The sequence below is a fragment of the Protopterus annectens genome, chromosome 16.part0, assembly GCF_019279795.1.
Source record: "Protopterus annectens isolate FY-2018-M chromosome 16.part0, PAN1.0, whole genome shotgun sequence".
NCBI classification, from domain to species: domain Eukaryota; kingdom Metazoa; phylum Chordata; order Ceratodontiformes; family Protopteridae; genus Protopterus; species Protopterus annectens.
Genome location: NC_056750.1, coordinates 208,148,346 through 208,170,872, shown reverse-complemented (window position 1 = coordinate 208,170,872; position 22,527 = coordinate 208,148,346). Strand labels below are relative to the sequence as shown.

Sequence of the window (22,527 nt, the reverse complement as noted above, 5' to 3'; positions counted from 1 at the left end):
CAATGACTACTTTAAACCAAAGCAGTGCAAATGCCACAGAACAGAACTGGAAAGTGCATTTTATTGCTGTTTCCTCTTAAAAATGCTAACATGAATTCAGGCTTGACAAAAGAAATCTATTTCTTCAAGGTAAGCCCCCTCGCCCTTCACACCTACCTTCCCTAGCAGTCAAAGAGCTAAGTGTAATCTGACCCATTATCTGCATGTGATTGACAGCTCAGAGCAGATGACCAGACTAATCTACTGTTTGCTTCTCACAGCCTTTCCTTCCTTACAGTGGGACACTTTTTTGTTGCACTCCTCCTGTCAAATTTAGATCCAAGCTCTATAGCACTGGGAAAAAATCACTTCTTTGCAAACCAAACTCCCAGTTTTTTCCTTACACTGTGGTTAAATAGCTAACAAATGATAGATTATAAAAATATATATATATTTCAAGGACTTGCATGACAGCAGTTGCATGTTTTTTTAAGTGGTAATTTATGAAAATTACACTCTCTCATACTTCATGTAATCTTATGTAGTGTTCTCTATTAATTGTGACAAACATCTGATTCCTATGTAAAAAGATGCAATTAATGTCTATGCATGGTAATTTTTTAAATTATGCAGCTGTTACTGTACTTTTGCCTATACTTCCTCACTCAGCTTTGTCACATCAGTAGGGCTTTTTAGAAAATTGATATTAGTTTGAAATCTTTGCTGTAATATTTCCAGGAATGGAACACACACACACACAATGGCCTCCTTGCATGCATTCACACACACACCAGCCCCCCTGTGTGCATTCACACACACACTGCCCCCCCGTGTGCATTCACACACACACTGCCCCCCCTGCATGCATTCACACACACACCTACCACCCTGCGTGCATTCACACAGACACACACACACACACACACACACACACACACACACACACACACACACACACACACACACACACACACACTGCACACACTGCACACACACACACACACACACACACACACACACACACACACACACACACACACACTAAAAGCTGGAGAAGATGCAGGCAATGCAAACTTTCCTCAAATCCCTCAGATAAATGCAGCAAACAGGGTACACTTACACAGAAAAGGAGTTCCACACAGCATATACCCAGTAATATTAGGTTAAGAGTGGACTGGGCAAGGCAGCTCCGACATCACAATTCGGGAGGTTCACTGGCTCTTCTATTGAGCATGCAAATCAGGCAGTGCTTACATCACTTTGGGGGAGGAAACATCAGGGTAACTACAGCAAGTGCTCTGGCAGATGTGGTATCATCATTTAAGAGCCAGCTAGGGGGTTTTCACCTTGTTTTGCAAAGTGAAAGTAAAACAGTGCGGAAAGGTAGGAAGCCTGAGAGGTAAAACTGTTGACTGCATTACCTTTTAAAGCTGCAGTGAAGATTTTTTGTGGCTGTATCAAACAATGGGGACCAAAAGAGACAGCAGGTTGAGCAATCTGCTTTAATATGCCATTGTTATCCTTTAAATAATCTTAGCCCTTTTGGCACAATCCACATTTTAAGACATTCATTTAGATATGCAGTGTCGATTTGTAAGTTTTTCACCTTAGTAAGCTTCTTTTCAAACAAATGGATATACTCTTTCAGTGACTCAGGTCATTGTTGCTGAAAAGTTTTAAAATGTACATCTATATTAGTCTCTCAAGTAGAACGCGAAAAATTAACCACGTGATTAATCCAGGCACTAAAACTAAATTCTGGCTGTAATGTTTGGTTATTTACCCACTAGGAATAGAACAAGCAGTACCTTGTATAAAATTATGTTGTCCATTCATTCTGTTACTTATGTTCAGTAAATCCGATCCTGCCTTCTATGTAGAATTCCCAGGGATGTTGACTGAACTACTACTCCCAAGTTCCTGACTCGCCAGGGAATTCAATTTAATTTTCCCCTGTCCAGGAGGAATACCTTGACTACAAAAATCCCTGACATTCACAAATTTAGGCTGGTTTCAACAGTTCAATTAAACAGGTGAGATCTTGTTTAACCAACTACATCTGTCGCTACTTTGTAAAAATTTACCTCACTGTGGTCAGTATCTCCTACTGCCTAAAACTCAGTTTGTTACATGCTGGTACACACTCCATACACAAACCAATCACCTTTGAAGAATACATGCAGCTCCAACCAATAACCTCCAAATAAATACAAATTAGTCACATGAACACCCAAAAGGAAAACTGGTGGAATGCATATCAACAAACTGCAGGGAATATTATCACCACCAAAAAAGGCTTCCAACCACAGGGTTATGAAAATACTTATTTAATGTTGCAAAAAGATATTAAGCACTTTTGTTCCTACAAATGGGAGCGGCCATGGTGGTGTAGCGGTTAGCGTTGCCCCGTCACAGCAAGAGGTTCTCCGGTTTGATCCTCAGTTGGGGTGCATTCTGTGCAGAGTCTGCATGTTCTTCCTGTGGTCACGTGGGTTTCCTCCGGGTACTCCGGTTTCCTCCCACATCCCAAAGACATGCTGTAGGTGGATTGGACACTCTAAATTGGCCCTAGGTGTGAGTGTGCGCATGTGTGTGCCTTCTGTGGAAGGTTGTGCGCTATGCTGGCAACTCGACACCGCAAAACTCCACTGCCAATCATGAGCAGACAGATGATCTGCTGTGGCGACCCCTCACCAGGAAAAAGCCAAAAGAAGAAGAAGTTCCTGCAAATGGGAACTTCATCAGAATACATTGAAACCAGAAACATCATTGCCTTAAATGGTAAGACTTTTAAAGACACAATGACCCAATTCAACACCTATAATTAAACTAACTGCCAACCCTAAAAATCATCAGTTTTAAATAGTATGTATTTTAATGTTAAATAATAATGAAATTGTGTATGTAAATATTTTGCTTTACTAATAAAATTGTTAAAAAATACTAGAATTGTTATAACTGTTAAAAAAACATAAATCTGTGTGTGTGTATATATATATATATATATATATATATATATATATATATATATGTGTGTGTGTGTGTGTGTGTGTGTGTGCACACACAATAAACTTTTGTAAATTTCAAATTAAATACCTAAATACAAATCACAGAACGCAATTTTTGTATTTCATTAGAAAAACGTTAAATCCTTCTGCACCCTCTATAAGGTAGAATGAAACATAGCTAAAATTCAGTGTACAGACACCATATCATTAAAACCTGGTGAATTAATGGTGTTTAGCCTATATTGCTATAAATGTTTTTTAAACTCTTTTCTTGACACACACACACACACAGACACACACACACACACACACACACACACACACACACACACACACACACACACACACTCTGAACCTTCTCCAAAATACCAAATCTAAATTCACATTCCCCTTTACAGGTTAGGTGGTGTCTGTAAAGTGCGTTATTCACATTTTTATTTTTTACATCATACATATGTTCATAAATTCTACACAAAAGATTTTCCATAAACATGCATTGTTTGAATGATAATAAGTATGTAACTCTAACGTCTGTTATTATCGACTGACTGCACTGATGAGTAATTTACCAAAAAAAGTCACAAGTTTTATGAGAGGCAGGGAAAAATATGAAGCAAAATGAGAAGTCATTGAGGTACATGCTCTTTACTCATAACATTATAGCAATTTACAAAGGTCTTGTAAGTATGCCTTCATTCACGGCTTTATTACAACACCAGTCTCACTGTGTTCTGCTTCACTCCTGCAACACTGGTTGTCTGGTCTGCCTTGTCTCATTAAAGCCAACAGTGCTTGAAAGGCAGACCACTCACATTGTTATTGTTACAATGTAACTTTGTGTGCACTGAATTTGCAGCATTCAGTGTTGTAATTAAGCTGCTTAAATATGAGCAATTATTTAAACTAGGGTAAGGATATGGCCGTGGTGGTGCAGAGGTTAGCGTTGTCGCCTCACAGCAAGAGGTTCTCCCATTCGATTCTCAGCTAGAGACCCTTCTGTGTGGGTTCTGCATGTGCTCCCCATGGTCAAGTGACGTACAAAAGACATGCAGGTAAGTGCATGCGTCAATGGATGTGCCTTCTTTGAAGTTTGGGTGTCGGGCTGGCAACTCGGCACTGTATAAATCCACTGCCAATCATTAGCGGACCGGAGTTTCTCTGTGGCGACCCCTAACTGGGAAAAGCCAAAAGACATTACTATCTAAACTAGGGTAGGCTGGAAGCTGCTTTACTTGTTTAGTTTAAAACATTTTTCTCATAGATAAATGTAACTGACTTTGAGCTCCAGGTAATTGCTGTCCAGCCTATCAACCATCAGAAAATTGACACCTTAGTAACTGAGAGAGAGAACAGGTATGAAGAAGTTAAAAATGAAACTTTCTTGCCACTACAATGGTCATTATTTGTAAATGCCAGTTACAATGTAAAATAAACCATATTCTCCACATTAAACTGCATCATTGCCATCTGTTCTAATGTGCTTATTCTCTTAACTTAATCTTTGAACTTTAGTCGGCTGTTTTTCAACAGTGTGTTTTAAAATTTAAAAGTGGAGTCAGATTTTAACATTATCTTTGCTTCAGGACCCTAATGCACTGTTGAGAATAGTGATAAATTTTAACTGAATGCATATTGTATTAAACAACATCTGATGTTATCACTTCTCCTTCTATGTTACTGAAAGAATCTTGTACGTCGTGTACTTTGTATAAGTTGGAGTGCATTTTGCATAGTGGTGTGTTACACTGATTTTTCTGTTTATTATTATCTCTTCTGTAGACATTTAGAATTTTATCTCCTCTTTCCTTTCTAGCAATATTGTATACTTTTGTCTGGTCTCCTCCTGTGTTCTAATATATTCTCCCATCTTTTTACCACAATAATAGTCATATATACAGCCTCTCATCTTATTAAAATACTATTTTTCCAACTAAATATATGTTTTTCCTTATGGCTGACCTATTTACCTGCTATCAGCATGCTACTTTATACACACCACCTTTAATTTCCTGGTGTTTTTCCTCTTCACTAGACAGTAAGGGTTGGATAAAGTGTTTGGAGCAAGGATACATAATAAAAATACATTATTTGTTATTCTTGTAATAAGTGCCATCTGTAATACTACAAAATAAGAAGAATTCAAGTACAGGGAGAAGCTGCTTTTAAGTCTGACAAGCCCCCCCAGCAGTAAAGAGAAAAGTTATACATCAGCCTTCAAAGGCACCTGCAATGTACCCCTCTCTGCCTCCTTTCTGCTTTCAGTACTAAAGTATTGTTAAATACTAAAGTTAATTGTGGTACTGTTGTTTTATATCCTACTTTGCAGAGCTTCAGCATCAAGAACATCACCACAGCCAAGACTGCATATACAGAGGACATTCATTGTTTACCTGTATCTTTACTGATTTAATCTCCCCCTTTGTGAGCTGCTTTCGTGTTTAAACATCCTTGAGCACCAGTAATACGCCAGTGTTGTTGTATTGCTCCATCTCTGCAGAGTTTGCTTTATTACTAATTTACAGAGGCATACCTTTATTTTTAGTTTCTGCCTTTTAACAGCCACAGAAAAAGTCTGCCTCAGGCCATTTGATTACCTTTGTTGGGCTGGGTGTGCAGAATCACTGGGTTTGGGAATGCCCAGACTGATCGTTTCCCACTAAAGTGGGAGGTGTGGCCCACTTTGGTCCCTTCCAATACCCAATTCCCCAGCCACCTCCCACATCTACATATTTAATACCATTGCTCTCCTCCCACTTTTTCATGACATCACAAACCTGCTTAAAGACACAGCTACATATCAGTATACATTTTCCACACATTCACCCACCCTATATCATCCATCACAATAATACTAATATTCTCTTCCCTACTCACTCACTCAGTGTCAAACTGTTAACACAGCATCCACCACAGTACTTCTGACATTGCCTTTCTCACTCAGTCACTCTGACTGACCAGTAAATATTCACCCTTCCTTCCCTTTACACTACTGCAGTCCCCTCCCTTCTGAACTAAAAGCTTACCTTTTCCTTTACCAACCCACCTATAAGCTCATTTAAACAGCCCAACTTTACCTTGTTTGTTTTTACCCCTGACTTCACCACTCACCCCCCTTTTTCTACCTTACCACCTTATTCTTATTCATACTCAGTACTGCAAATTCTTGATTCTCAAATCTCTCTATCTCGCTCTTAACCAACTTGCTCAAAACTCTCATGCTTTCTCACCTGTATCTATCTCAGTTCATATCAAGCACACTCACTACTCTTATCACTCTTAATTTTCCCTAACATCACTCTAACACTTACAGATATTTAAGTCTAACTTCATTGCCTCCTCATCTCACTAGCTTAACTGGTCTACTTCTTCTGCTACTGGCTATCCTCACAGACTATCAAATTACTCCTAAACCCAACATTTCCTCACCTACCATAAACCTCCATTTAGACAATTCTCTCCAAACGTCTTCACCAGAAATTTAACAGCTTGCCTACTTTTTACTTTAATACAAAATGTTTACCTCTCCTCACTATCACCCCAGAACAAAGCAAAAATAAAAATAAAGAGTGCAATTATAAAACCAATTTACTCCCTCCACCATCCTTCAAGAATTAAAATATGTGGTGACATACACCATAACCTAGGCTGTCCTTCAATCTCTACCCCCATCATCCACACCCCCTCTGGTCACCTCTAATAACTCCAAACAGCTATACTTTACCTCAGTAAATATACTTTGCACTTCCAAGATGGCTGCACACTGATCAACAACTTGAATTCAGCTCTCCCAGTGTGTAAAAAAGAAACTGAAGCCAGACATACTAACAATATGAGTAAAATTCAGTTACTAGCTAGTAGGTACACTGCCTGGATGCCTGCAAAGAAAAAAAAAAACAAGAAAGCCTGAAAAAATCAACTAGAAAAAGTGAAGGGAAAACACACTGACTGGGAAGAATCTTGCAGCTATTCAGCAAAAAGCAGTTCAAGCTCCATCTGTGGTGCAAGGCATGCTTTCTAGCACTCTAGAGGAAAAGATACATCAAATATGCTCAGTGGTGATTAAAATAAACAAAACACTGAAGGAGTATATCAAACTTAAATAATAAAAGACTGGAAAAAATGGAAGAAGCTTTAAACAGATATTCAGATGAGATGATAAAACTGCAAAAATCAGATACTGAAATGGCAAAAAAGCTGGTAGAGGATGGACTCCTCAAGAAGACATGTTTCACAACATGGTAGAACTGGAAGACAGATCAGGTAGGGAAAATCTGAGATTTTCTGCTATACCAGTGAAACTAGAAGGCACATATTGTATCAATTTTATGAAGGAATTGTTAATTGAAAGAGTACACTGTGTTTATGCTCCAAATATGGTCATAAGAAAGCAGCCAAGACCTTTATTAGTAAAGAGGCAAACCTACCAGCAGAAAGGGTTGATCCTGACAAAACGATGGCAAAAAGGCAAAGTACTAAAAGTTTGAGACAGTGGCATGTTTGTGGAAAATGATTATTCACTGTACAGCAGGCAGAAGATAAACAAATTTATTTCAGTAATCAGAGAAAACTGAGAGGCATGTGTGAGATTCATGCTGCTGTATCCAGATGTCTTCAGAATATATTTTTTCCTGGGGGATCAAAGTCATTCTTTGATGCAGAACAGGCTAAGGAGGAAATGTAAAAGTTTGTTCAACAAAAAATGAGCCATCAAGCAGAAATGGACTCTGCTTCCCATTCTTCTGATAGTAAAGCACGGTGGATTCTTTTCCACTATTCCAAAGGAAAATGCTTGAGAGACAGAGAAAAGCATAGGAGTTATAAAAGAAGACTCAGGAATACCTTGGACTTAAACCGGAATCTGGAGATGGCCTATGGAGATGAACAGGAAGACCAGCAACATGGAAATTAATGAATAAATGTGAGACAGTAAAGCATTGGTCACATTTTGAAATACGTCTGTATAAAAGTAAGTAGAAAGACTGAACTTTTGTTGAATTTGATAAACTTGTCTGGAACCGAAAGCCATTTGCCTCACCTCATGTCATTAATGCTTGGGAGGACTCCAAGGGGAGAGAGAGGAGGAAAGAAATAGATAGCTGTAAGTGAAACGTTTTTTCTTAACAGTGTTTCTATGAAAGTTTTCACAATATAAATTGCATATTTTATAGTAAAACATTTTAGTTGTTTTTGTATGTGATACACTTATTAAACAGATACTTTTTTTATTTTCTATTTCTTTCTTTTTTTAATATTACCAAATGTAGGCATTACAGCACACAAAGAGAAGAAAAACTTTGTTAAGGTGGGTGTAAAAATATAAAAATCATAATATGTGTACAGCTGACTTCTATATAGCTGAATGTTGGAATTAAGACCCCAGGCTTAGTCTAATAACAAATTTTAAGTGGAAACAAGTAAATATGAGAAAACCAAATATAATGAAACGGGTTCCTTTAGCAATAAATGTTTCAGCTTATCTTTCAGTCTGTAACAGAGGACTTTATTTATCTTTTTTCTCTTACTTTTTCATGGAGGCAAGCTGATAATAGGGTAATAAAAGACAGAACATTGGTTTCTTCATAGCTAAAAATTAATGATTTATGAAAGTAAGCAAGTTTTTTTCACAGCTGGGTGAGAGGGAATAAAGATGAAAACAGAACAGGCATCAACCAGTGTAAGTAGAAGCAAAGGCAATAACAAGCATAGATGGATAATATCAATTTCAGGCTAAATAGGGCCTGTGTTAGCACCTGTCTATTTGTGGAGGGTTAAACTTCATTACTAGAAGATGTACATAGTTATGTGTGTTTGTATTAAACTAATATGTTATGGGGGTATTCTAACGATGTGTTTGTTTTCTGTTTGAGGGTTTTTATTGATATAAAAAGTCTTGTAAAATGTGACATAGGTTCGATGCTGACAATAAAATAAAAACTGTACAAAGGATTAACCTGACAAAATGAATGGCTGCATGTATCACAAAAGCCGGAATTAGGCATTTAAATTTGACATTTAAAAAAGCTGCCATATATAATAGGTGGCAATAATGACTTCTTACCATAATGGCAACTCTTTCCATATTACCTTGGAATGTCAGTGGTCTCATGAGTATGCACAAAATGGAAAGAATACTTAATTATATTAGGAAATGCAGAGTGCAAATAGCAATGCTATAGGAAACATATTTGGAAAGAACTGATTGTGTGAATTCAATAAAGAAAGGATTTCAGGATGACTATTCTACAGAATATCAAGGACAAAGGTAAAGAGGAGTGCTTATATTAATAGCCAGATGAGCCCCAGTAGTTATAGAAGAGGAAAAAAAGATAATAATGGCAGATTTGTGATGGTAAGGGGCAACTGGCAAGGGATGAAGACTACACTAGTATGTATTTCATACCTCTCAAACTTTTAGCACAAGAAATCTGGACAAAGACAAAAATAATGGTAGGACAAAGGCCAAAAATTAGGGACACATTTAAAATATTGCTTTTATAAACTTAGGAAGTTACAAGAATAAATGATTTTATGTTACCATACATTTTCTGAAGGATATGAAGTCTGAAACTGAAATGTTTGTCATAATTTACTGAATTCAATCCACTCTGATTTGCCAGGAAAACCACAAATTGTTTTAGGAGCACACCAAAATATGAGGCTAAAATCTGCACATTCTGTGAAAACCTGGACCAGTTGAGAGGTGTGATTGATTTATATTCCACCTAAAACTGCTATTTTGGAGCATAAAAATTGGGGGAGAAATAATCAGTTTTCAGCAGGGAACATTACTTATAGGTGGGGACTGGAATTTGATTTGCTATAATGCGATGTATCTGGGGAGCCCAGAAAATATAACAAAAGAGGGTAGATTTCTGAAGACATTTATGAAAATATTTGGTATGAGAGACATGAAATCAGTAGCAGAAACTTAGAGACAATTTACATATTATTCCCAATGGTATAACAACTGGGCTGACTTGATATAAATCATATTTCATGAGAACATGTCCATTTATTTAAGAACTTTGATATACATCTAATAACTATTTCACATCATGTTCCAGTAATTACTAAGATAAACATTAAAGGTAATGAAGTAAATATGAGACACTGGCACTTCCTCACCTACCTCTTTAAAAGAGAGGAATTTAAAGCATGGGTAGTGGGAATTATGTGGGATTTATTAGGGAAGATAGAAAGTAATCTGGAAGTAATAGCTAGTGAGTGGGATAAAATTAAAGTGGAGTTTAAAAATAAGGTAGTAATAAAAGAAAAAGGAATCTGGTTAAGAAGTAATAAGAATCATTTAGAGGGGCTGACAAAGATTAAAGTATTACAAAATAAGGGGAATCTCACAGAACTAGAGGGGGCACAACTGCAGGGTACTACAGAGAAAATAAGTGTCTGGATACTGTGAATCACTTTATAAATATTGCTGTTAAGCAGCTTTTTTTTTTATAATAAGTCCAGAGCACAGCACTTTTGGCACAATGACTTAGGCAATAGAAAGTAGAAAGGGTTATTGCCAAATTTAGGGAGCCTATAACAAAAGAAAAATAAATAACCAGAGATCATGTAAAGGTATTAGAGATATTTCAGAAATGTTATGAACATTTGTATTAAGTAGTGAAGGGGGGAAGACTTAATAATGACAAGGTTAGAGGTAGAAGAGGCTCAACAACTAACAGTTAAGATAGGAGGAAATGAGCTAAAAATGATGATGTCTAATCACTCTACAGGAAAGTCTCCAGAACAGATGGAGTTCAGAACAGAGTTCTGACGGAAGTTTTGAAGTTAGGAAGGAAGAAAGTAGTAAAAATCTGGAAGGTTTTGTTTAACAGCATTTTAAAAGGAGGGGAGGCACTAACATCCTGAAAAAAAGTTGTGGTGGCTGTAATACCTATAGATGGTAAACATCCATCTGATCCAGCTTCATAAAGGACATTTCAAGTCTAAACCATGATTATAAAGTGTTTATGTCTATGTCTATATATGGTTCAAGGAATAGCAAAGGTGATGCCAAAATTGATAAATATGGATAAATGTGGTTTTGTGGATGAGAGACAAACATTTGACAACATTAATAGAGCAATGATTATCCAGCGGGAACCAGCATGAAAGAAAATACCACTGTTATTGGTAGGGCTTGATGCAGAGAAATTTGACAGAGTAAGCTGGGATTTTCTGAGTAAAGCAATGGAAGCATTTGCACTTCCTGATACAATAATAAGGCTAATTTGAAGGATAGATGAGGGATCAGAGGCAAAAATCAAAGTGAGAGGGTTCCTGTCTGATAAGCTGTGTCTGAACAGAGGAACCAGGCAAGGGTGTCTTCTTTCCCCTTTGTTGTTTGCATTACATTTAGAACCACTTGCAAATAAAATAAGGGACTCAGAAATTCAAGAATATAATTGGTATGGTGTTCAAGCAAGTTGGCATTATTTGCAGAATATATTATTTTACACCTGATGGAACTAGAAAAGGACAACTCATTGTTGTGGAACATTCTGAAACAGTTCCATTTTTTTCGGGATATAAAATTAATGAAGTTAAAAGAAAGGCTACAGCTATAAACTATGTGCCTACACACGAATTTGTCCAGCAATACCAATATTTATCGGGACATGATAAAATGAAGTATTTAGGAGTATGGATTAATAAGGATTCAGCTATGGCAGCTAAGGATATATGGGGAGAGATTAAATAAAAAATAACAGAAAAACTGAGAAACTGGAAGCTCTTGCCTATGGACGTGGATAACAAAATACAAGGAGTAAAAAAGTTTTTATTGCTTTAGTTTTATATGCAGTCAGATATATTTGTATCAACCAGAGGAGAATTTGCGGACAGTAATTAATAAAGATCTGAATAATTTTATTTGGGAGGGGAAGAGGCAAGAGTCAAGTGGGATACGTTGATCCTCCAAACAGAACAAGGGCTAAGGACACTGTTAGTTCATGGGTGTAAAGCTTGTTTAATGGATGACCAGAATGTTTTAGTGTTAGATCTATGGTTATTTTGTAAATCAGAATAGCATTGCTTCTTATCAAGGTTGACTTGTTTAACTTAGAATGCTATACAGAGCTACAAAAATCCCCTACTGCATCCACCAGAGTCTCTCTTGCCATAGTAGCCTCCTATTAATTATATGGTTATCCCATCTTAACTATATTTAATCCCACTTCCTGCCCAGCTGTTAAGTACAATTCTCTACCATTTCCTCCTAAATTGTCACATTCAATCTTCTGACAAAAATGTACTTGTCATGTATAAGCCTTACAAAAACTATGGCAAAGTCTGTACTCATACTGTGTAGAAAAAGTTTGGAATACAATCCCCGCATCAATCAAGGCAATACATAATATTCATTTATTTAAGTTGCAACTAAAAAACATTCCTCTCTGACTCCTACCTTTGCACTTGCTACTCTCCTGGCTAAAATGGCTGCTCCTTCTCCTCCAACACCTATACACATCCTATCTCTCATTTTCCTTGTTTTTATTTCTTTTACTCTCATTTCCCCTTCTCTTATCTTGCTTTTACTCATTATTTTCCCGCCTCCCATAGCTACTCCATTTACTACCTCTAACAAATACTGTTCCCCCTCTCTCCTCTCTTCCTATCTTCCTCTTTATCCACTGTTGGAATTTTCCTGTCTGAGATTTGCTTTGTGAGTGAGTAATAAACTCTGCACCTATAACATATGAACAAGTTTCAGTGCTACATGATATTGTGTTTATCTTGTTTTAATGATGTCATATGTGTATCATTCTACATGTTGTATGCATATTAATATTTGTATTAATCTATGTATTTACAGTATATTGTAATATGTCACTTTTCACCTATATGTGTTTTCTGTTCTTTTACTTGCAGAGATTTTCTCCCCTGGCCTCCGATGAAAATGGATAAAATTATCCAGTCGACTTTTCCAGTAAACAAATGTCAATAAATAAATAAATAAAACTAACCTAAAATGAATCATGGTTTGAAAAGTAATTCATAAGTTAACCTGTTTGTAAATGTTCATTTAAGAAGTTGCTGCTACCTCCTGGCCCAGGTTGTGGCTTAAAACAGTGTTTGGATCTATTGACTTAACTATTTATGTGTATTCATGCATATATGTATATATGTACTATATATGTGTATATATTACCAAATCAATCAGATGATCAATCAATCAATTAATTTTGGGGCTCAGTAACCTGAACACCTAAACCCTTGGTAGTTATGTATTAGTGTTACTGTCATTGCCATTGGCAAAGATAGGTCTGAGTTACTTGAGTTATTGATTATGAAGTTTTGCATTTATGTCATGACACACTTGTACCTAATGCCATTTTACTGTCACATATTTTTCAGTGCTTCGATCTAACCTGCATATTGCCATGATTTTCACTGCCTGCTGACAGCTTATTTCTGTGCTATCCTTAATATTTAGTGCACATTGCCATTTCCTCTTTTCCCCTGTATATTATACAACAAAGTTGTGATGGACAAAGGGCCCTTTATGTTCAGTTCACACACCTATAAATAAATAAAAATTACTTTTAACATCTGAAAGAGATGCAAGTATATGCAAATTTTGAAGGCAGTGATTTCTGCAGCTAACACATGGCAATCATGTACATGTAGCAGTGAGAACATATGCTAACATTCTTATGAATTCTCCTCGACAAGCTACAGACGACAATTTAAAAAAAAAAGAGCATTAATCTGATAACTCAAAGCAACCTTTAATCACTACAACTACAACACAATTATGAAGTCAATATATTCAACCATTTGTACAAAGAATACATAAACTTGGGGATTCTAATGAACCAAGCCTGGTACATAAAATGCACACTTCAACGAGGTAACTTCTAGAAACATTCTCAACATAGGTTTATAGGTGTGTACTAGGCTAATGGCCTTGGAGCCTTTACAAGCCTAGCTATAGAAAAATAACTCCCAGTCAAGGAATCGAACCCCAGTCTCCCGTGTGACAGGCGGGGATACTTACCACTATACTAACGAGGATCAGCAACTATATAATTTTTAAAAAGTGACATTCTGGTCTTTATAAGCAACAAGTAACAGCTACCTGCTGGTAGAAAAATATATAATAGTAATATGCATGCTTAGTGCATTCAAGGTTTAAAAGGGTTAATACATTTATTCTGTTCACACTGCATGAATCTGCACAGCTATTAGAAACTTAACAAGAGACATTTCATTTCTGCTAATGTCATGAAAACAACAAGAGACATTTCATTTCTGCTAATGTCATGAAACTTAACAAAGAGATATTTCATTTCTGCTTATACCATGAGAAAATATGCAGCTGCTAGAAGCTTTGATAAAGAAAACAATAGATGCTTGAAAGTATAAACCATAGTCAGCATTACTTGTATTAAAGCTAGAAATGTACCTTGAATATAGACAAAGTGTAACACATGTATTAGAACTGTACAATTGAAGAATTGAAAAGTTAAGGTGGGCTGAAATAAGCCCAAGGCCAGGTTGTTTTTCTCAAAGTGTTTTTGCAAGACAGCAAATAATCCAACCATGTCAGCAGTAAGTGTGGTAACAATTTCTGTGAAACATACAGAAAGCTGTGTCCAACAACGTCAGCAATAGAATAGTAACATTTTCTGTGTGACATGAAGAGAACTGTATAAGAATAACATACTGATCATCGAAGAGCCAGACAAATCCTGTACCTACATGCTTTGTCTCCTTGCTGCAAGTAATAAAGGGTGCCTTGCTTGAACCTAACGTGCATTGGTCTTTGACGGTTTTTACTTTTACATTGTCGCCTCACTGTTAGACGTTGCCCGTTCGATTCTCAGTTAGAGCGTCTTCTGTGTGGCGACATGCGTGAATGGGCGTTCCTTCATTGAAGGTTGTGCGTTAGGCCCGGCAAGCCAGCATGTCAAAATCTACTGCCAATCATTAGCGGACCGGAGTTCCGCTGTGGCGACCCCTAACCGGGAAAAGCCGAAAGAAACAAACAAACACCTGCTTATTGGAGGCAACAATTAAGGACACAACTTGCAGACTAAATAAAATAAAAGTCAAAGCAAAAGCAAATGACAAAATTGCACTTCACCTAGGTATCAATAATTTGAAAAGCTCAACTCTTACAAATAATGTCATATAATAAAGTGACACCTCCCAAAATTGTTGCATAAGGAAAAAATGTCAGGCAGGACTTTCTTGCCATACAGAATATTCAACACATAAATCAGAATTCAGCATCCTTGCATGTTATAGTGAGTATAGTATCAAATCTTAAAAGAAAATGTAGTTAGCCATCAAAATCTTGACAAAACTGTTAAAATCAGCTTCTGATGAAATAATACTAGGCAGAAACTCAAAATTTCAAAAGCCATTCAAGCAAAAAATGACCAAACAAAACTTGGCACTTGAAATATTCAACTTAATTCAGGCTTGACCAAAAAACACATAAGAAAAATAAGTCATCCACTTTACCATTCAATCACACAAACGGCAACCATTAGAGAATACCATTCAAGTTGGCAAAACAGAAAACAATACCACATTAGACTATTAAAACTAAAATATAAAATAACAGTATTCCTCCGTGAGATTTCAGTAACCCAGATATCTGACTGGGACAACCGTTATACTATCTATAAATGGTTTCTGTAATTACTGGATTTTATAAAACAAAATGACTTCAAAAAGGTCATTCACAGTATGATGTTACTGTCCTTATTGTTAATCTATTACCAAGAAACCATTATATTTAATCTGTGAAATCGAACATACAAAATGGAAAATGGTTCTAATTTTCCAGAGTATAATGAAACAGTAATTTCTCTCAAAATCAGACATGGCAAAACTGGAAATGACTTGACATACAATAATACTTCAAGATGTTAGCGGACCGGAGTTCCGCTGTGGCGACCCCTAATCGGGAAAAGCCGAAAGACACAAACAAAATTGCAGCTGAAAACTGGATGAACTAGAAAAACGATAAAGTCTGTTTTTCGGCTTTTCCCGGTTAGGGGTCGCCACAGCGGAACTCCGGTCAGCTAGTGATTGGCAGTAGATGAAACATAAAAAGGTGCTGCACCATTTTCAAACAAATTATCTTAACCAAAGCACACAAAACTCTTAAGCCAAATAAATCAATTAACCAGGAAACTAAAATAACATCAAAAGTTGATAGTAACAATAAGGTGCTCTTTAGTGATAGCAAAAAAATAAAGGGAAATAGTGAATGTGGTAAACTTTTCAATGTCATGATATTACAATCACTGCTAAGCCTGAAAAGAGAGTGCCTAGATTAGTGTTCTACCATGGACAACAGCTGATCGGTAAATAAATAAACTTCAAAGTCTCTGATGGGAAGAGTCTTCCTCAGTTTCAAAACAAATTCTAGGGATGAAAGTTCTGCACTGTGTCAGTCAGAAATTATCCCCCTACAGTGCACAAAACAAAAAAGCTTAAGTGTTAAAAAGAGTAAATAACTTTAACTCTATGAGACCAGATAATACTAAAGGGATTTTTATACAATATAAAGTATAACATATTCCAGTCACTTGCAAAAGTAAACTTTATATAGCAGTACCTGTACAGTGTTGCAAAAATTAATGCTTTGACTGCTGCCCAGAAGGACTGGGATTGATTAGTAACCTGGATACTGGAACAGCCAGCAGGGGAGGATGGTAATGTGTAGTCAATGTCAACTTGACCCTCTGGAATGATGAAGGTTATCTGGTCTGTTGCAAAATAAACACCTTTTGCAGAATATGTGTACAGCATGTAGTATTTGGGCCAAGGATATGTGTTTTTTCTCTCTGCCAAGCTTAAAAAAGTAATAGCTTTCATCACACATGTGTAGAAACCCTCATACTGCTTGTGAAAGTCTTAGCAGCCCCTCACTTTGGTGATCACACATATCAGTCACCAGAAGAGAAATTAGACTTAAGCAAGAAAAAACACATCATCCCATATGAATGACAGCCATGATTCATGACTCTCAGCCCTTCTCCAAGTGCCGATGGATGCTGAGAAGAAATGGGTAAACTCATGGGTCAGCTAGAGGAAGATGGGAAAGATGGTCAAGGAGGGGAAGGGGAAATAATATTAAAAATCCATACACGTTGTGTGGGTTTGGTGCTAGACTATAACTGTACCTAAACAAAAACGGAGGTGCTAACTCAGATCCAGACAACTATTAGCCTTAATTGCATTATCTGACCTGGTAATGATCAGTCTTATCTTAACAGGCAAAGGTAGTCTTCCGCTAATAGATGCACAGTGTGCAGATTTCATGAACGGGAGATCTTCATTTATTCTCCAGTAATTCACTTAATCCAGATCAGAATCATGGGGGTGCCAGAAACTATCCCAATTCTTAATGCCCATTGGAGGCAAGGCAGTAAATCTAATCCTGAATGGGGTGTCAGACCATTGCAGGAGACACACACACACACACACATTCTCTCTCTCTCGCCCCTTTCACTCTGAGTCACATATGGCGCACACTTACAGGTAATTTGGAGGATCGCCATTTCACTAACACTATGTTATTGGCTTGTGGGAGGAAACCAAAACACCTGTCCAAAACCAAATCAGACCAAAGGAGGATGTGCAGGCCCCACAGAGAACACAGAAGGTACCTTAACTGAGAACTGAACTTAGCAAGCAAGTACTGTGGGCGGCGAGACAGATCCTTTCTCCTTAGTGTGGTATGAATTCTTTGTGGAAGACACACAAGATAAACTAGATGTTCAGGTAGCATTCTTGGACCTTACAAAGGAATTAAACACAAGTTATCATAAGGGTAGTACTGATAAGGTCATTCTACTAAATATTTATAGTTACACAACCCAACGTGTAAATAAATGGCTGATGGGCGAATTAAACACATGACAGCAAACTGTTATTTCCCTGTTCCTACTATCATGTGGAGTCCTTCTGTGTTCTGTGCTGAGAAAAAACACATTTTTCAGTATCTTCTATATGAAGAACTGTGGATGTTAAAATATACAGAAATTTGCAAGATAGGAAATATTATCTCTACAAAGACTGTTAAGGGACTTCAAACAGCAGGGACTAGCTAGCCAACACCAAATGTATATAAAAAGGTAACACACATCTAACATCTGGCAAGTTCTGTGATTTGACTACAATGAAAGTGGACAGAAGGAAACAGGAATTTAAAAAAAGACTTCATCCCCATACTACATAGCTTATTAGGAAAACAAGCTGAAGAGTATTTGGATGATAAATTAATTAAATGGGTGGGGAAAAGGCTAGGCAGTAGGTCTCACACACACTTGTTGGAATAAGTCAAATGCTTGAGGAAAGATCCAGGAGTCACTTTCCAGTAGTCAGACTTGGGTTCTGCACTCTGTAATGAATACATGTCTATCAAAACATAGAAAAGGATAAATTTCCATGTGGGCATTGGGATAGTGTGATCTTGAAATTAGTACATATGATTAGCAGGGGGTATGTGGGTGCAAGGTAGGCTTGCCCCCTGCAAAAATTATGTTTTTGCATTTTTTTTTTAACTTTCACTTTACATGCAAGAGGATTTTCCTTTTGCATGTGTGGTGCACTCTCAATATTTGCATTGTCAACATTTTGTGGTTGACATTATTAGCATTGATTAGCGTAAGTACACACACACACACACACACACACACACACACACACACACACACATATATATATATATATATATATATATATATATATATATGAGTCATGCGAACATCCAAAAGGGCATCCACTGTTTTGTTGACACGCTTTGCTCAACAAAACAAATAGTCAACTGTGTGACTTTGACAATCCTTGAGATTGGGGAATATGCCCTTTCCCCAGGGACTGTCTAATATTTGAGTTGGAATATATCAACAGGAGCTTGCCATTCTGTAAAATCTTGTTTTCCACTTTGCACGCTCCAAGGGTTAATGCTCAGAGCATAAGCAGAAGTGTGTTGATGTGTTGCTGTTGACATTAACGTGTCAACATTTGGAACACTGATATTTCGTGTTACATACCACACACTCATACATACACACACACACACACACACACACACACACACACACACATATACATACATATGGATCTAGGATGTTTGCTCGACTGAGCAAACAACCGAAATCCAAACAGCCAGGCATACTTACACAAAAGTGCTTTTCACTGAAGAAGCACATTTGCGTAAGTATGACTGTTGCCGAGGCTGTATTACGATGCGGGTAAGGGATATTTCCCTTTTCTCCACTGTAGTGCAGTCTTGGAGGGAGAATATTAAAGTACGGGGGGTGTGGGGGGGCACAACCCCCCATATGGGGGGTAAAGGAGGTGAAGCCCCCTGCTAAAAAGTAAATGTACTGGGTTTTTTTGTCACACGCTTTAACAAAAGTGCTTTTTCAATAAAAGTGCTTTCATTAAAGTGTGTTCGGGTTTTATGGATTCGGCCGTTTGCTCAGTCGAGCAAACATCCTAGATCCATACATATATATATATATATATATATATATATATATATATATATATATATATGTGTGTATGTGTGTGTGTGTGTGTGTACACTGGTCACTGACATAGCATGGTAGAGCTCACTAAATGGTTTAACACAAATGACCCGAATATTTGTAGTAATATACTGTTATAGTGCATTTGTTGTTAACAAAGCATTGTTACTTTATGTTGCAAAATTTCTTTACCATAGTGAACCTAGTTCTTTAAGAGCAAAAAAGAAATGTAGTTGTATTAGCCAGAGCATGCCTACTTAATGAAATTATCAAAGTTGTATAAAAGTAAAGTTGAGAAACCCACTAAAGCTAAATCTCAAGAAGACAATCTGTAGACATTGGAACAACCTGAAAGAAGCCAGGATGAAGCCAGAGATCATTCTTATTATTTAAATCCAGAAGAGAGATCCACTGAGAGGATCAGAGAGAGGCACACACTGTAAGAGGCATTGTTGGAGACGGTGATCCACCTGTATGAGAATAGCTTTAAGTTAGTTGCTGTGAATGTTTTTAAGCTGTACGTCTTTTTATTTTACAAAGAACCTGCACTTTTTACATTTTTGTATAATAAATCACATTCTTTACTAAGGCTAGTGTCTCTGCTGCCTTTAATGTTCCACATTGGTGGATTGCAGAGAGCACTTTTGGCACACTTTTTATGCAAAATCATAAGACTGTATGTATCACTGTCAGAACAAAAGGAGCCACCATCTGGGTATAAGATTCTGAAAACTGAGAAAGATAGTCCTGTGGTGGGTACTGGCAATTTTTCTTTCCCTGGTCGAGTGTACCCGTGTGTTAGTCCATTTGCCAGGATGACAACTATAGGACAATTCTTAAATACCATCACTGCTGCAGCTGAATGCAGAGTATTAATGGCTATGGCAAGTACAACTCCACCTGTAACACAGCTAACCAGGGAGGAGCACCTAGAAAAATATCCTGCCAACTTTGAAGAGTCTGCCCAACAAGATGGGTGGGAAAGAGTTAACTGATTGTTTAAACTCACCTGATGGAATAAACACTAAAAGCCTTCCTAGACATGAAAGAGGCTGAGTATCAGGAGGACAAGAAGGTTAAAAATGCATTACATGCTAGAGCTAGTGTGACTGCAGAGAAACAAGCTCAACAGATTCATAGCTTGACTTTTTCTCATAACAAAATAGTATGTGATTTAAAGCATGTGGTCATTTTACAGTAATATCCTGAAGGTTAACATACTAAAAATAAAATGACAGAAATGGCAGTCACTGACAAATGTAAGAACTCTTTACCAAATGCTTTAAGAAAGTAGCTGTGTCAGACTGACTCCGAGGACTTTGAAAGTTTTGTTCTGTTGGTAGAAAGATTGTTATGCCATGAAATTGTGTATGAAATGTAACAGTGGCTGTGTCAGACTGACTCAGAGGACTTTGAAAGTTTTGTTCTGTTGGTAGAAAGATTGTTATGCTATGAAATTGTGTATGAAATGTAACAGTCCCCCCAGGGAGAGGCTTAAGGGAAACCTTTGAAAATGTTGGTAACAAATAAAAAGTATCAGTTGTTGATATACACTGCTTTAATATGAAAAAGGATCACATAGCTAGATTTTGGTACTGGTGAAACCAACACTGTTAAAAGTATGATTTTTGAATGCGTGCTGTTATATTATGCCTATGAGTGTCGTAAATTAAATATAGAATAGTTGGGACTGCATTATGTTACTCTGCTTTAGCAAAATTAGCTAAATAGAATGTCTTAATTAGCAGCATAGAGTTCCAAGAGTTCCTAGATTTGGGCAGTATGTTCACATTGATAAAGGGGCAGTGAGAAATGGAACTCTTTTCTCTGTAACAAAGCTACTCCTTATCACTGTGCGGAGGTGAATCAGCAAGTGAAGAAGCCTGCAAATATACCTCTAAGTAATTTGGAAAAGGAGGTGAACAACAACCAGGCACATCCATTAGTATGTATGAATTCAAAAGAGATCATGGCATAATGCTAGAAAGGTACAACTATTTGATTAACAATACAGAGAGAAAAAGAACCTACACATGATAGAGCACTCTGTGAGAGCCGAACCAGTGGAAGGGACTTGAACCATAAAATATTGCAACCTGGAAGTGTTGCAGAGCAGATTATAAAAATGTCATTGCAGACTGAAAGTGTTGTAAAGCAGAGAGGAGAGGAGATGTAGCAATCTACATGGTTTCCATCAACTAATGAGCTCCCCCACCCGATTCCACAAAAATTCACCCTCTGGTTCCACTACTGACTGGATCCTCACTAACTCCCCTCACCTCTACCATAACCCTGCTACTCTACCTGACCAACTTAGTGATAACCTTGCCACCTCTGTACTCAGATACCCCACCCAACCCCCAAAACCTCACCTCTACAGAGACTGCCGTAAACTTACTAACTTTAACCTAAGCCCATTTAATTCTATACTATCTTCCACTGACTGGTCATTCCTTAAACAAATCCCACTAAATGATGCAGTAAACAAGTTTAATAGCATCTTCCTGAACACTCTTAACTCCCTTGCTCCTACTAGAAAAATTAGACTTAAATCCAACTTTGCTCCCTGGCTGTCAAAAGACACCAAGTCCCTTATGTTCAAAAGAGACAAAGCCTGGAAAACCTGGATCAAAACCAAAGAACTTCCCTCTCTGCACAACTATAGATATCTCAGAAATCTTACTAAGAAACTAACCAATGCTGATAAAAAATTCTTCTACAACACTGCCCAACTAAACAGCAAATCCAACCCCCAAAAGTTCTGGTCCACCATTAACAAACTTCGTTCTCCAGGCTCTCCCTCAAACCTTTGCCCCTACCCCAACACTTCCCCTTTAGAAACAGCCACTCTGCTTAACAGACACTTCGTAGACACCATCCAATCACTCACTCCAACAAATAGAAACACTACACCACTGTCCATCCCTCCCAACCTAACACCCTCCTTCCTCCATACATCCTGTTTCTACCTGCCACATTCATTCGCTCCTTTATAAGCTCAAACCCTGTTCCCCATCCAAAGATAACCTACCTCC

General features: G+C 37.4%; 1 protein-coding gene across 1 annotated transcript in view; it reads right to left on the bottom strand.

The window, feature by feature from the left end:
- The window catches only part of FITM1 (fat storage inducing transmembrane protein 1), a 100,909-nt gene that overhangs the window by 8,576 nt on the left and 69,806 nt on the right, over window positions 1-22,527 (bottom strand). The gene's annotated exons all lie outside the window — the stretch shown is intronic.